The following is a 14,922-nucleotide window of genomic DNA, read 5'->3' as shown; positions in this document are numbered from 1 at the left end:
AATGGGATCTTTCTAACGCTGGTATTTAGAGTCGTTTCTGAAGTGAGCGTTAGAGCTCTAACGACAAAATTCCAGCCGCCTGAAAATAGCAGGAGTTAAGAGCTTTCTGGCTAACGCCGGTTCATAAAGCTCTTAACTACTGTACCCTAAAGTACACTAACACCCATAAACTACCTATGTACCCCTAAACCGAGGTCCCCCCACACCGCCGCCACTCAATTAAAATTTTTAACCCCTAATCTGCCGACCGCCACCTACGTTATACTTATGTACCCCTAATCTGCTGCCCCTAACCCCGCTGACCCCTGTATTACATTTATTAACCCCTAACCTGCCCCCCACAACGTCGCCGCCAGCTACTTAAAATAATTAACCCCTAATCTTCCGACCGCAAAGCGCCACCACCTAAGTTATCCCTATGTACCCCTAATCTGCTACCCCTAACACCGCCGACCCCTATATTATATTTATTAACCCCTAATCTGCCCCCCTCAACGTCGCCGACACCTGCCTACACTTATTAACCCCTAATCTGCCGAGCGGACCTGAGCGCTACTATAATAAATGTATTAACCCCTAATCCGCCTCACTAACCCTATCATAAATAGTATTAACCCCTAATCTGCCCTCCCTAACATCGCCAACACCTAACTTCAATTATTAACCCCTAATCTGCCGACCGGAGCTCACCGCTATTCTAATAAATGGATTAACCCCTAAAGCTAAGTCTAACCCTAACACTAACACCCCCCTAAGTTAAATATAATTTTAATCTAACGAAATTAATTAACTCTTATTAAATAACTTATTCCTATTTAAAGCTAAATACTTACCTGTAAAATAAACCCTAATATAGCTACAATATAAATTATAATTATATTATAGCTATTTTAGGATTAATATTTATTTTACAGGCAACTTGGTAATTATTTTAACCAGGTACAATAGCTATTAAATAGTTACCTAGTTAAAATAATAACAAATTTACCTGTAAAATAAATCCTAACCTAAGATATAATTAAACCTAACACTACCCTATCAATAAATTAATTAAATAAACTACCTACAATTACCTACAATTAACCTAACACTACACTATCAATAAATTAATTAAACACAATTGCTACAAATAAATACAATTAAATAAACTAGCTAAAGTACAAAAAATAAAAAAGAACTAAGTTACAAAAATAATAAAATATTTACAAACATAAGAAAAATATTACAACAATTTTAAACTAATTACACCTACTCTAAGCCCCCTAATAAAATAACAAAGCCCCCCAAAATAAAAAATTCCCTACCCTATTCTAAATTAAAAAAGTTACAAGCTCTTTTACCTTACCAGCCCTGAACAGGGCCCTTTGCGGGGCATGCCCCAAGGATTTCAGCTCTTTTGCCTGTAAAAAAAAACATACCATACCCCCCCCAACATTACAACCCACCACCCACATACCCCTAATCTAACCCAAACCCCTCTTAAATAAACCTAACACTAAGCCCCTGAAGATCTTCCTACCTTGTCTTCACCATACCAGGTTCACCGATCCGTCCTGAAGAGCTCCTCCGATGTCCTGATCCAAGCCCAAGCGGGGGCTGAAGAGGTCCATGATCCGGTCAAAGTCTTCATCCAAGCGGGGCAGAAGAGGATCTTCCATCCGATTGAAGTCATCATCCAGGCGGCATCTTCTATGGTCTTCCATCCGGAGCGAAGCGGCAGGATCCTGAAGACCACCAGCGCGGAACATCCATCCGGACCGACGACTGAACGACGAATGACTGTTCCTTTAAGGGACGTCATCCAAGATGGCGTCCCTCGAATTCCGATTGGCTGATAGGATTCTATCAGCCAATCGGAATTAAGGTAGGAATTTTCTGATTGGCTGATGGAATCAGCCAATCAGAATCAAGTTCAATCCGATTGGCTGATCCAATTGGATCGGCCAATCGGATTGAACTAGATTCTGATTGGCTGATTCCATCAGCCAATCAGAAAATTCCTACCTTAATTCCGATTGGCTGATAGAATCCTATCAGCCAATCGGAATTCGAGGGACGCCATCTTGGATGACGTCCCTTAAAGGAACAGTCATTCGTCGTTCAGTCGTCGGTCCGGATGGATGTTCCGCGCTGGAGGTCTTCAGGATCCTGCCGCTTCGCTCCGGATGGAAGACCATAGAAGATGCCGCCTGGATGATGACTTCAATCGGATGGAAGATCCTCTTCTGCCCCGCTTGGATGAAGACTTTGACCGGATCATGGACCTCTTCAGCCCCCGCTTGGGCTTGGATCAGGACATCGGAGGAGCTCTTCAGGACGGATCGGTGAACCTGGTATGGTGAAGACAAGGTAGGAAGATCTTCAGGGGCTTAGTGTTAGGTTTATTTAAGGGGGGTTTGGGTTAGATTAGGGGTATGTGGGTGGTGGGTTGTAATGTTGGGGGGGGTATGGTATGTTTTTTTTTACAGGCAAAAGAGCTGAAATCCTTGGGGCATGCCCCACAAAGGGCCCTGTTCAGGGCTGGTAAGGTAAAAGAGCTTGTAACTTTTTTAATTTAGAATAGGGTAGGGAATTTTTTATTTTGGGGGGCTTTGTTATTTTATTAGGGGGCTTAGAGTAGGTGTAATTAGTTTAAAATTGTTGTAATATTTTTCTTATGTTTGTAAATATTTTTTTATTTTTTGTAACTTAGTTCTTTTTTATTTTTTGTACTTTAGCTAGTTTATTTAATTGTATTTATTTGTAGGAATTGTGTTTAATTAATTTATTGATAGTGTAGTGTTAGGTTAATTGTAGGTAATTGTAGGTAGTTTATTTAATTATTTTATTGATAGGGTAGTGTTAGGTTTAATTATATCTTAGGTTAGGATTTATTTTACAGGTAAATTTGTTATTATTTTAACTAGGTAACTATTAAATAGTTCTTAACTATTTAATTGCTATTGTACCTGGTTAAAATAATTACAAAGTTGCCTGTAAAATAAATATTAATCCTAAAATAGCTATAATATAATTATAATTTATATTGTAGCTATATTAGGGTTTATTTTACAGGTAAGTATTTAGCTTTAAATAGGAATCATTTATTTAATAAGAGTTAATTTATTTCGTTAGATAAAAATTATATTTAACTTAGGGGGGTGTTAGTGTTAGGGTTAGACTTAGCTTTAGGGGTTAATCAATTTATTAGAATAGCGGTGAGCTCCGGTCGGCAGATTAGGGGTTAATAATTGAAGTTAGGTGTCGGCGATGTTAGGGAGGGCAGATTAGGGGTTAATACTATTTATGATAGGGTTAGTGAGGCGGGTTAGGGGTTCATAACTTTATTATAGTAGCGCTCAGGTCCGCTCGGCAGATTAGGGGTTAATAAGTGTAGGCAGGTGTCGGCGACGTTGAGGGGGGCAGATTAGGGGTTAATAAATATAATATAGGGGTCGGCGATGTTAGGGGCAGCAGATTAGGGGTACATAAGGATAACTTAGGTGGCGGCGGTTTACGGAGCGGCAGATTAGGGGTTAAAAAAAATATGCAGGGGTCAGCGATAGCGGGGGCGGCAGAATAGGGGTTAATAAGTGTAAGGTTAGGGGTGTTTAGACTCGGGGTACATGTTAGAGTGTTAGGTGCAGACGTAGGAAGTGTTTCCCCATAGGAAACAATGGGGCTGCGTTAGGAGCTGAACGCTGCTTTTTTGCAGGTGTTAGGTTTTTTTCCAGCTCAAACAGTCCCATTGTTTCCTATGGGGATATCGTGCACGAGCACATTTTTGAGGCCGGCCGCGTCCGTAAGCAACTCTGGTATCGAGAGTTGCATTTGCGGTAAAAATGCTCTACGCTCCTTTTTTGGAGCCTAACGCAGCATTTGTTTGAACTCTCGATACCAGAGTTAATTTTATGGTGCGGCCAGAAAAAAGCCTGCGGAGCGTTAACAGCCCTTTTACCGCCGAACTCCAAATCTAGGCCCTAGTGTTGCTATTTCCTGATGCAAGAACCAAATTGTCTCTGTATATCCTAAATATTATTATACTAATTGTGAGATATAATATCTTCAAAAAATGGGTATCAAAGACACCGCCTTCTCTCGCGTCTGTATTGAGGGACATCCAAGCTCAGATTATCTTTGAATCTTTTCATTTACAGCAAGTGTCAGAAAGAAGAATCAGAAAATTTCTGGAAAGCTGGGCCCCGATTATTAAGTCATACACTTTCTGCCTCCAGAAACAGATTTTGCTGCCCTTTTTGGCGTCAGTAAGCTTTGCCGAGCTGGTGATACTACAAGTGTTTCCGGATACCTGGTTAAGGAATGCGGGTGATATAGACTAAGAAGGGTAATGATGAATTCAGGCGATCAGAGTGTATTTTATATTTGATCCTGGTATGGGGGGGGCTTGCTTTTTTCCCCTTTTTTTTTTTTTTTTCTCTCTCTTCTCTTTCTTTCCCCTTCTTTTTGTGTTTTTATTTCTTTATAGCTGGTAAATATTAGCCATTACAATGTTAACGTATACGGTTAAACTTATAAGGACAAAATATAGTTTAGAAATTGTTTTCCCTGATACTGACGGTTGTCTTTGCTTCTTTTATTTTGCATTTTTGTGAGAAGATATTGCAGACAAATTTTTTCTTTTGGTTGGTCCTGCGTGACAACAATTTTGTTGATATTATGATTTCTTGTTTTGTTTGGAATGGCTATAACAAATAAAAATATTTAAAAAAAAAAAAAAAGGATGAAGACTTTGGAGCCTCTTCTGGACCTCTTCAGCCGCCGGATGATGGATGTCTAGCCCCCCGCTTGGGCTTGGATGAAGATTTCGGAGCCTGGAACGATCGGTGATACCTGGCATGGTGAAGACAAGGTAGGAAGATCTTCAGGGGCTTAGTGTTAGGTTTATTTAAGGGGGGTTTGGGTTAGATTAGGGGTATGTGGGTTGTAATGTTGGGGGGGGTATTGTATGTTTTTTTTTACAGGCAAAAGAGATGAATTCTTTGGGGCATGCCCCGCAAAGGGCCCTTTTAAGGGCTGGTAAGGTAAAAGAGCTTTGAACTTTTGTAATTTAGAATAGGATAGGGCGTTTTTTTATTTTGGGGGTCTTTGTTATTTTATTAGGGGGCTTAGAGTAGGTGTAATTAGTTTAAAATTGTTGTAATTTTTAGTGTTAGGTTTAATTGTAGATAATTGTAGGTATTTTATTTAATTAATTTATTGATAGTGTAGTGTTAGGTTTAATTGTAACTTAGGATTTATATTTATTTTACAGGTAATTTTGTAATTATTTTAACCAGGTACAATAGCTATTAAATAGTTAATAACTATTTAATAGCTAAAATAGTTAAAATAATTACAAAATTACCTGTAAAATAAATCCTCAATAATAATTAGGGATTAATAAATATAATATAGGGGTCGGCGATGTTAGGGGCAACAGATTAGGGGTACATAAGTATAACGTAGCTGGCGGTGGTGTACGGAGCGGCAGATTAGGGGTTAAAAAAATTTAATAGAGTGACGGCGATGTGGGGGGACCTCGGTTTAGGGGTACATAGGTAGTTTATGGGTGTTAGTGTACTTTAGAGCACAGTAGTTAAGAGCTTTATAAACCGGTGTTAGCCCAGAAAGCTCTTAACTACTGACTTTTTTCTGCGGCTGGAGTTTTGTCGTTAGAATTCTAACGCTCATTTCAGCCATGACTCTAAATACCGGCGCTAGAAAGATCCCATTGAAAAGATAGGATACGCAAATGGCGTAGGGGGATCTGCGGTATGGAAAAGTCGCGGCTGGAAAGTGAGCCTTAGACCCTTTAATGACTGGCTCCAAATACCAGAGGGCGGTAAAAACCAGCGTTAGGAGCCTCTAACGCTGGTTTTGACGGCTACCGCCCAACTCTAAATCTAGGCATATTTGTTTTATATATATTTGTTAATTCTGACACCAGGATTGGGGGCTGCTAGAGAAACCATAAATAAATAAACAAACAAACTAATTTGTAGATTTAGATGGTGGTTTCAAACAAATGTTGCCACAGTTAGAAACTCAACTTATACTACTGTTGACATGTGTAAAAGCATTTTTAAATTAATTAACCTTACAGAAATAAAAAAAAATTAAATCTGCTTACATTCTTTGTACAGAATTATTGTATCTTCTAAAATCAAATCTAAACAGGTGCTTATTTGTTAGAAAACAATTCACAATTACATTATTTTAATATCTAACGATTCCTCAACACAATAAGATTTTACAAAGCATGTCATTTTTATTACATTGCCCCATTAAAAACATTAACCTGACAGTCTTGATATAGCATGATATCCTCGGATATGGGCATGGGCATAGGAACCCCAAAAAATCTGGGGGGATAGCATTTTTCCTGACAGGGGCAGACTGACAACCAATGGGGACCCCAGGCAAAAAAAACTTAAGGCCCGTTAACCCGTGCCTCTCTGACTAGGGTCTTTACTCTCACTCTTTACAGACAGTCACTGTAGGCAGTGTCTTAGTGTAGACATATTGTGGGGCCCCTTACTAAACGAGTGGTCAGAGCCACCCCAGCAGGGTAGCATTATATATTGAGTGTACCATAGAAGTCATATATATATATATATATATTACAAGATAGGTGCAATGATAACGCAACCTCACATTCGCATTGCTGAGAGCTTTGCTCTCACAAGAGCTTGCTTCCATGGGCTTGGGAGCCTCGTTTTCATCCTCTGAGACACAGCATGAGAACCTAGCGCAGCGAAAGGGGGTAAGTCACACAGCGATTGGCAACAAATATAAATATATATATTTATTTGTTTATATGTGTATATATACATATCAACATATAAATAAATATATATATATATATATATATATATATATATATATATATATATATATATATATATAAGCATATACATATATATTTACAGGTATAACACAGTTCCTCATACACCTCAATGTAAACTCACTTTTTAGTGCTGTTTTTTCTAATACACCCGCCAACTTTAACCCCTAAAAACTGTTTTGTTTTTTTTAAAAAAAAAAATTAAAAAAAGATGCTAATATTATTATTTTCCAAAAGGCACTACACACTTGTAATGGCTGGTTATTTATTGCACACCCAGAAATGGGCGAATTATGTAGAAAGCCTTGCTCCACAAACTGAGGGACATAGTGGGAGGGTTTCAAAGTTGTTATTTATAAGTTTTATCTAAGTTAAGTGTTATTTAATAAACAGGCTGTGGCCAGATTTTTATACCACAATGTTGTGTCTGTCTTTATTTCATTTACTAAAAGGTTTAAATATTATGTGGGTTTAAGGGCCAGGAAATTGACGACAGGGTCAAAGCCTGTTATAGTTTGCTGATTTACTTGTCATGCAATCTGTTAAAAGTCACATAAGCCATTTTACTGCCAGATCTTATATGGTTTTACAATGCATGAAGGAAGAACTTGTGGTCAACACACCATTATACGGTAGTATACTGTTCAGGTGCAAATTAAATTAAAAACAATCAACATAACCATCGTATCCTCATACCAGCAAAGTGGAAACTTAATAGCCACAATGGTGAGAAAAAAAATAAAATCGTTTTGCACCCACTTAAAAATGCATTTAAGGATATTAAGTTATCAAAGGGTTAATCAATTAAAAACATATTTTCCCATCTAAATTAGAGCTAGGTTTTTGAAGTGGAATTTGTCTAACTCAGAAACTGATGAGCTAAGGGTTTAAATGTGGCTGAAAAGGAAGACAGACCTCAAATGCCCCCCAAAAAATGTGTGTAGTGCCTTTTAGAAAATAAAATTATTTGCATCTTTCTTTTTTTTTTAAAAACTGCACTCCAGTTGTCTTGTGAGAGTACGAGAAAACTCTGCTAGCAATGTTTGCGCTTCTCGTGCTACAGCTAGCGAAAAAAACAATTTATTTTAACTTGTAATACAAGCAGATACCAAGAAGCGCAAAAAGCATTTCGCTAGCGCTATTTTCACTAGCAAAAAATTTAGATTTGCCGCGCAACTTGTAATCTCACCCTGAGTTTGTTAACCTTTTTTTAGAAATTTTTAACAAACAAAAAAAAAACACATAACCCATTTACATACACACAAAAAACACACATAACACACACACACACATGGAATTTTAAGGGAAAGAGAGAAAAAAGCGGGGTTAAGCAGACATTTTCCACATGTGGTAAGGAGATATAAGTCACTAAGGCCTCAATTTATCAAAGGTCTTGCGGACCTGATCTGTCAGTGCGGATCAGGTCCGCAAGACCTCGCTAAATGCGGAGAGCAATACGCTCTCCGCATTTAACATTGCACCAGCAGCTCACAAGAGCTGCTGGTGCAACGCCGCCCCCTGCTGACTCGCGGCCAATTGGTCGCCAGCAGGGAGGTGTCAATCAACCCGATCGTACTCGATCGGGTTGATTTCCGGCGATTCCTGTCCGCCTGCTCAGAGCAGACCGCTGCTTCATAACTTGTGTTTCTGAAGACTCGCAAGAAACACGGGCCCACAAGCTCCGTACGGGCCTAAGACTTCAATCATGTTGTGTCAAGTTATTATTATACTATGACCTAGACATAACTTATGCATAATAGCTCCCATTTTTCATATATCTAGCATCATCTCATGCTGCTCTACTTTACCATTGTTAAGGTAGTAGTATCTTTCCATCTGAAAGATGTGTTCTACTTGATTTAAAGGGACAGTTAAGACACAAAATAAACATTATTCAGTAGGTTACTTGCCACACGTTTATGGGGCACATCGTTCTCCCTGTGCTGCAGTCCTTAGTGATTATCCATTTTTTCAAAAAAACAAACTGCCGTTCACAGGAAAAAATGGAATCCTAACTCCTCCTCCCATTGTCTTCTTCCCCAGGAGCTTCTTTTGAAAAGTTATCATGCACGCCCAACTTGAACGAGCCTTTAGCCTAACGCATGCGCAAAGTGGTATTTTTTTGATTTCCTACAGAATGCGGTGGGGATCCGTTTTAGTGCTGCACCGGAAGCACTACTTCTAATACCACTGCTAATAACAATATACTCTGATGTTCGGTATAATGGCGTGACTAGTACTGTGCTTAGGGACTGTCAGTATGCTTACAGCATGTGAGTAGAGAATAAGCGTCTCATAACCCAGGTTATTCAACGTAAATACACTGGCTGTGATACTAACGGTATAATAAAGTGTTCACTGTAATAGCGTGACTAACCATATGCTATGGAAACCGTTTATCATAACATGCATTTACAGCATCAGCGTGTCAGCTGCACAAGGTCTGACACAACCCCGGCACTACACATATCAGCTGTAATCAAAACAGTTGGGTATCGAATTGGTTCTTAGTAGTTGTAACAAAAATGCAAGAGTTACCTAAACCCAAACCTGTAGTAAAATAAATTGTAACAATTAGGATAATAACCATGTATTATCGTGTTGCTGTGTAATGTAAGTAATGTAAGTCATCAATCATTCATCAACATTTCTTTGGGGATAATAACATACTCACAGTGACACTGATGGCTGATATATATATTGCCACTGAACCTGTAAAGCAATATTGAGACTTTTAAGTCATATACCGTATGCCTAACCGAGAACGGTTTTATTACCATACTTACAAACCGCTCAGACTTTCAACGTTATCTTAGATTTTTTACTAGGTTTTGATCTGTCTGGGGAGACGTCACAATCAATGAACTTCCAAAGGCAATATGTACCTCTAAAGTGCCCAAGAGCAGATCAGTATCATATATGCTATTTATTATAAAGATGAATGTGAGGGCGCTAAACAGCCAGAATTCAGAGATATAAAAAAATAATAATAGTCGGCAGTGTAGTTTAGGAGCTGCTTTCAGATAATAGTGTGTCTTAGCACCAACAGCACCAAAGAAACAACAGCTCATTTCGGCCCTGCTATCTCTGCCTTGTCTGCTAAAGAAGATATTATGGGTTGTGCCAGACTTAGTTTAGTTGATTTACTTATGTTGCTAATATGTGTTCTGACTAGATAACAGCTCCTGCACGATGGTGACAGTCCCGTCATTACAGCTACCAATCACAGCTAATCCTACACTATTATCTGAAAGCAGCTCCTAAACTACACTGCCGACTATAACCTTTTATATTTTTGTTTTTTAAAATTTTGAGAATACACTTTAAATCTTGAAAAGTGTTTATATAAACAGGATGAACAAAACAAAGGAGTACAAAGGGTCTGTATATGTGGTTCTATATAAGCTTGGGGCCACTTGGTGTACTATTACAATTTATGTGACTCACTGTCACTGTCAATTTATGTGACTCACTGATTTAAAGTGTATTCTCAAAAATTTAAAAAACTAAAATATAAAAGGTTATAGTCGGCAGTGTAGTTTAGGAGCTGCTTTCAGATAATAGTGTAGGATTAGCTGTGATTGGTAGCTGTAATGACGGGACTGTCACCATCGTGCAGGAGCTGTTATCTAGTCAGAACACATATTAGCAACATAAGTAAATCAACTAAACTAAGTCTGGCACAACCCATAATATCTTCTTTAGCAGACAAGGCAGAGATAGCAGGGCCGAAATGCGCTGTTGTTTCTTTGGTGCTGTTGGTGCTAAGACACACTATTATCTGAAAGCAGCTCCTAAACTACACTGCCGACTATTATTATTTTTTTATATCTCTGAATTCTGGCTGTTTAGCGCCCTCACATTCATCTTTATAATAAATAGCATATATGATACTGATCTGCTCTTGGGCACTTTAGAGGTACATATTGCCTTTGGAAGTTCATTGATTGTGACGTCTCCCCAGACAGATCAAAACCTAGTAAAAAATCTAAGATAACGTTGAAAGTCTGAGCGGTTTGTAAGTATGGTAATAAAACCGTTCTCGGTTAGGCATACGGTATATGACTTAAAAGTCTCAATATTGCTTTACAGGTTCAGTGGCAATATATATCAGCCGTCAGTGTCACTGTGAGTATGTTATTATCCCCAAAGAAATGTTGATGAATGATTGATGACTTACATTACTTACATTACACAGCAACACGATAATACATGGTTATTATCCTAATTGTTACAATTTATTTTACTACAGGTTTGGGTTTAGGTAACTCTTGCATTTTTGTTACAACTACTAAGAACCAATTCGATACCCAACTGTTTTGATTACAGCTGATATGTGTAGTGCCGGGGTTGTGTCAGACCTTGTGCAGCTGACACGCTGATGCTGTAAATGCATGTTATGATAAACGGTTTCCATAGCATATGGTTAGTCACGCTATTACAGTGAACACTTTATTATACCGTTAGTATCACAGCCAGTGTATTTACGTTGAATAACCTGGGTTATGAGACGCTTATTCTCTACTCACATGCTGTAAGCATACTGACAGTCCCTAAGCACAAACATAAAATTATACGCTGCCATTTATCACCCTACGTTCAGACATTTGAAGTTTTGTTCTTTTGCTAAAACAGTTGTAGGTTTTACTATGACCAGTGCACAATGTCTGTGCTACAAATAAACTGACGTTTTGTTGCTATAACTCGTCTACGATGTGCTGGAGCCAGAATATTTATAGAATCTATATACATTTGCCGGGGTGTCTCTGATCCTATCACATTTGTGTCACTGCAACTTCTAGGCTTCCTGATGAGATTTCTTTGCTTTCGTTCCTATCTTAGTATGAAATCCCCCTCCATGTATAATACATCATGAAACTAGACAGACTGTCTAGTTTCATGATGTATTATACATGGAGGGGGATTTCATACTAAGATAGGAACGAAACCAAAGAAATCTCATCAGGAAGCCTAGAAGTTGCAGTGACACAAATGTGATAGGATCAGAGACACCCCGGCAAATGTATATAGATTCTATAAATATTCTGGCTCCAGCACATCGTAGCCGAGTTATAGCAACAAAACGTCAGTTTATTTGTAGCACAGACATTGTGCACTGGTCATAGTAAAACCTACAACTGTTTTAGCAAAAGAACAAAACTTCAAATGTCTGAACGTAGAGTGATAAATGGCAGCGTATAATTTTATGTTTAAATTTTTTTTCCCCTTCAGCTGAGATCCTCTCACAGGTCAGCGCTCACTGCCCCATCTTTGATTATGTGCCCCCTGAACTTATTACCCTGTTCATCTCCAACACTGGGGGAAATGCCCCATCCTACATATACCACCTGATGAGTGAGCTCTAATAATAAGAAGAGGTATATAACATGTCACACGTAGCAGGAGCTTACTGTCCCTTTGGTTGTTGTCTGGAAGGAAAGTTCCGCTATCAGTAAATACAAGATCAGCCCGTAAAGGGGGTTAGCTGTTGTATAGATATTTTGGTCTGGTCTCTGTTTTTTTCTTCACCTGGGCTAAATTTGCACTTCAAAGACTTGCTTGGTTATGAAAAAGCTAAGCTAAGGTAACACATCAAAAATATCGCACTAGGATTCACATTTTCTTCTGTCATGTTAAAAGCACATAGTATTAAAAAACTTTCGATCATGTATATGAAAAAAATGTAAACACTATTGTGGAGCTGAAGAACCCCTGTGATATCATCGCCAGAGCAGCTACACAGATTTTAAAACCTGTCATGAGTAGAGTGTGCGCGTCATATTACAAGGGGAAATCACTCTTACCTATATAAACAGCGGTCCGTCACTGAAATAGGAACCTTCTTTCAGTTCCTTTTATTATGAGACTGCTAGTGACTAAAATGAACAAGTGCGCATGCGCAAATGGGCGTGAGCGTCGTGGCCGACACTCATGTCATTTGCTGTTAGAATCAGCCTCCAAATTACGTCAAGTTAGGAGGAGTTAGGAGTCCATTTTGGCTGTGAACGGCAGTTGTTGTTTTTTTAAAAAAATGGATAAACACTGAGGACTGCAGCACAGGGAGAACGATGTCCCCCATAATCGTGTGGCAAGTAACCTATTGGTTAAAGATTATTTTGAGTCTTAACTGTCCCTTTAACCAGTTCCCTAGAGAAGGAACCACAGGAGTTTTCCAGTGTTTGAGGATTCCAATTTTTGTCCTATTAATCAATAATTGAAAATAAAATTCTATTTTTATAGTAATTTCTGTATTTAGCTCCCTTCTCCAGGGCATAGGGAGGGAGCAGATTTTTCTCTGGAAGTAAAAGTAATTTATAAAGACTGGATATCATATGAGCTGTATTAGGCTTAGTTTCTTGAAATCAGTTAATTGTCAGAAGAGATATTGTGTGTGTACCAATGTAATGTTTAACCTGAGCATATGACAGCCAAGTGGGCAATAGGTCAGGATCTGATTCTTATAAATCACTGAAGTTTGTAACTTGCTTTGATGAGTTATATGGTATAAGACACCTTTCTCAATGTGAAAGACTGTATGTAAAGGGATCTTTTTCACGCTCATAGGAATGGCTGGATTTTCTCTGAATGAGATCATTAGTGAGACCATTGTAGAAATAGAAGAGGAAGTATGGATAATTGTGTCCCATATTGAGAAGAATTCTTTCAATGACGGGTAATTTGTAATTGCAGCTGGTCTATCTTTCGTCGGGAGCCATGTGATCAAACTTGGGTTGCCAATCTGTAAAATTGATCTATCAATTTGAACCCAGTGTTTCACTGTATCATTTGTGCACTGTTCTAGGAGCCTTTGTAATATAGTGGCCTGTTGGTAGAGTGCTGTGTTTGTAACTCCAAAGCCTCCTCTCTCTTTTGGTAAATATAAGGTTTATTTGTCCCAATCCAAATATAATCTTCTATAACTTTATGTGGAAGAGGTATAGGGAGTGTTTGTAATAGGTAAAGGATTCTAGGTACAATGTTCTTTTTCATAATACTGATCCTGCCTAGCCAATATTTTTTTTTCTAGTTAGAGAGATCACTTATTAGTGATCTCTTAATGAGTTTATAATTAGCTTCAAATAATATGTGAGGATCTACTGAAATGTAAATATTTCTGTCACACACCTGATTGATTTCATGATGTCATCCTCTGGCGACGCTTGATTTTCTTTCGGTCATGTCTTTTTTATGCTGCTGACACATCTCGTGTCATTTTTTTGCTGACTTGGTTGTGCCATCGTGTCATGTTTTCCTATGCTGTGTTCGCGTCATCGCATCATTTCCAGCCTCTCCAAGGATGGCTTTGCTATGGATACTACTAAATAAACTGCTGTTCGTAATTGGCCTCAACCCACTACCTTAAAAGGCATTCAACAATACTTAGGATTCATTATTGTAAGTTCATCCAGGACTTCTCCAAGATGAAGGAACCTATTAAAGACTTAAGGGAAATCGAAACTGTAAGAAATGGTCCATCCCTGCCATTGAAATATTTACCAAACTAAAGTCTGCCTTTTGCTCAGCATCTGTTCTAAAACATCCAAATCCAGAATAACAATTCGTCCTCGAGGTTGATGCCTCTGAAATAGGTGCAGTGATCACAAAGAGACCCCACCACCTTTAAGCTTCATCCTGTGGCTTTCTTCTCCAGACACATTTCTCCACCAGAAGTGAATTATGATGTGTGCAAAAAAGAACTCTTGGCGATTAATTAGCCCTTACTGAGTGGATACATTGGTTAGAGGCCTCTTTCACACCAATCCTTACCCTTACTGATCATAAAAAAAAACAGATTTTTTTAAAATCCACTCAGCATTTGAATGCCAGACTGGCCTGATGGGCTTCCATTTCTCTTGCTTTAATTTTGTTGTTTACTACATCCCAGGAACAAAAAATAAAAGGCAGACACTCTTTCCCGTCAATTCAGCAAGACCACTAGCACTGCTTCAGAAAAGCCAGAACCGATTCTGCCTCCTACCTGTTTTATCTCCAAATTAACCACCTCTAACGAAATTGGAGAATGCTCAGACCTCAAGGCCGAATACCCCCTGAATAACTCTTGAATAACACCTGATATACTCTAAGTTCCACCTTACATA

The sequence above is a fragment of the Bombina bombina genome, chromosome 2, assembly GCF_027579735.1.
Source record: "Bombina bombina isolate aBomBom1 chromosome 2, aBomBom1.pri, whole genome shotgun sequence".
Lineage (NCBI taxonomy): Eukaryota > Metazoa > Chordata > Amphibia > Anura > Bombinatoridae > Bombina > Bombina bombina.
This window is presented reverse-complemented; position numbering follows the sequence as displayed.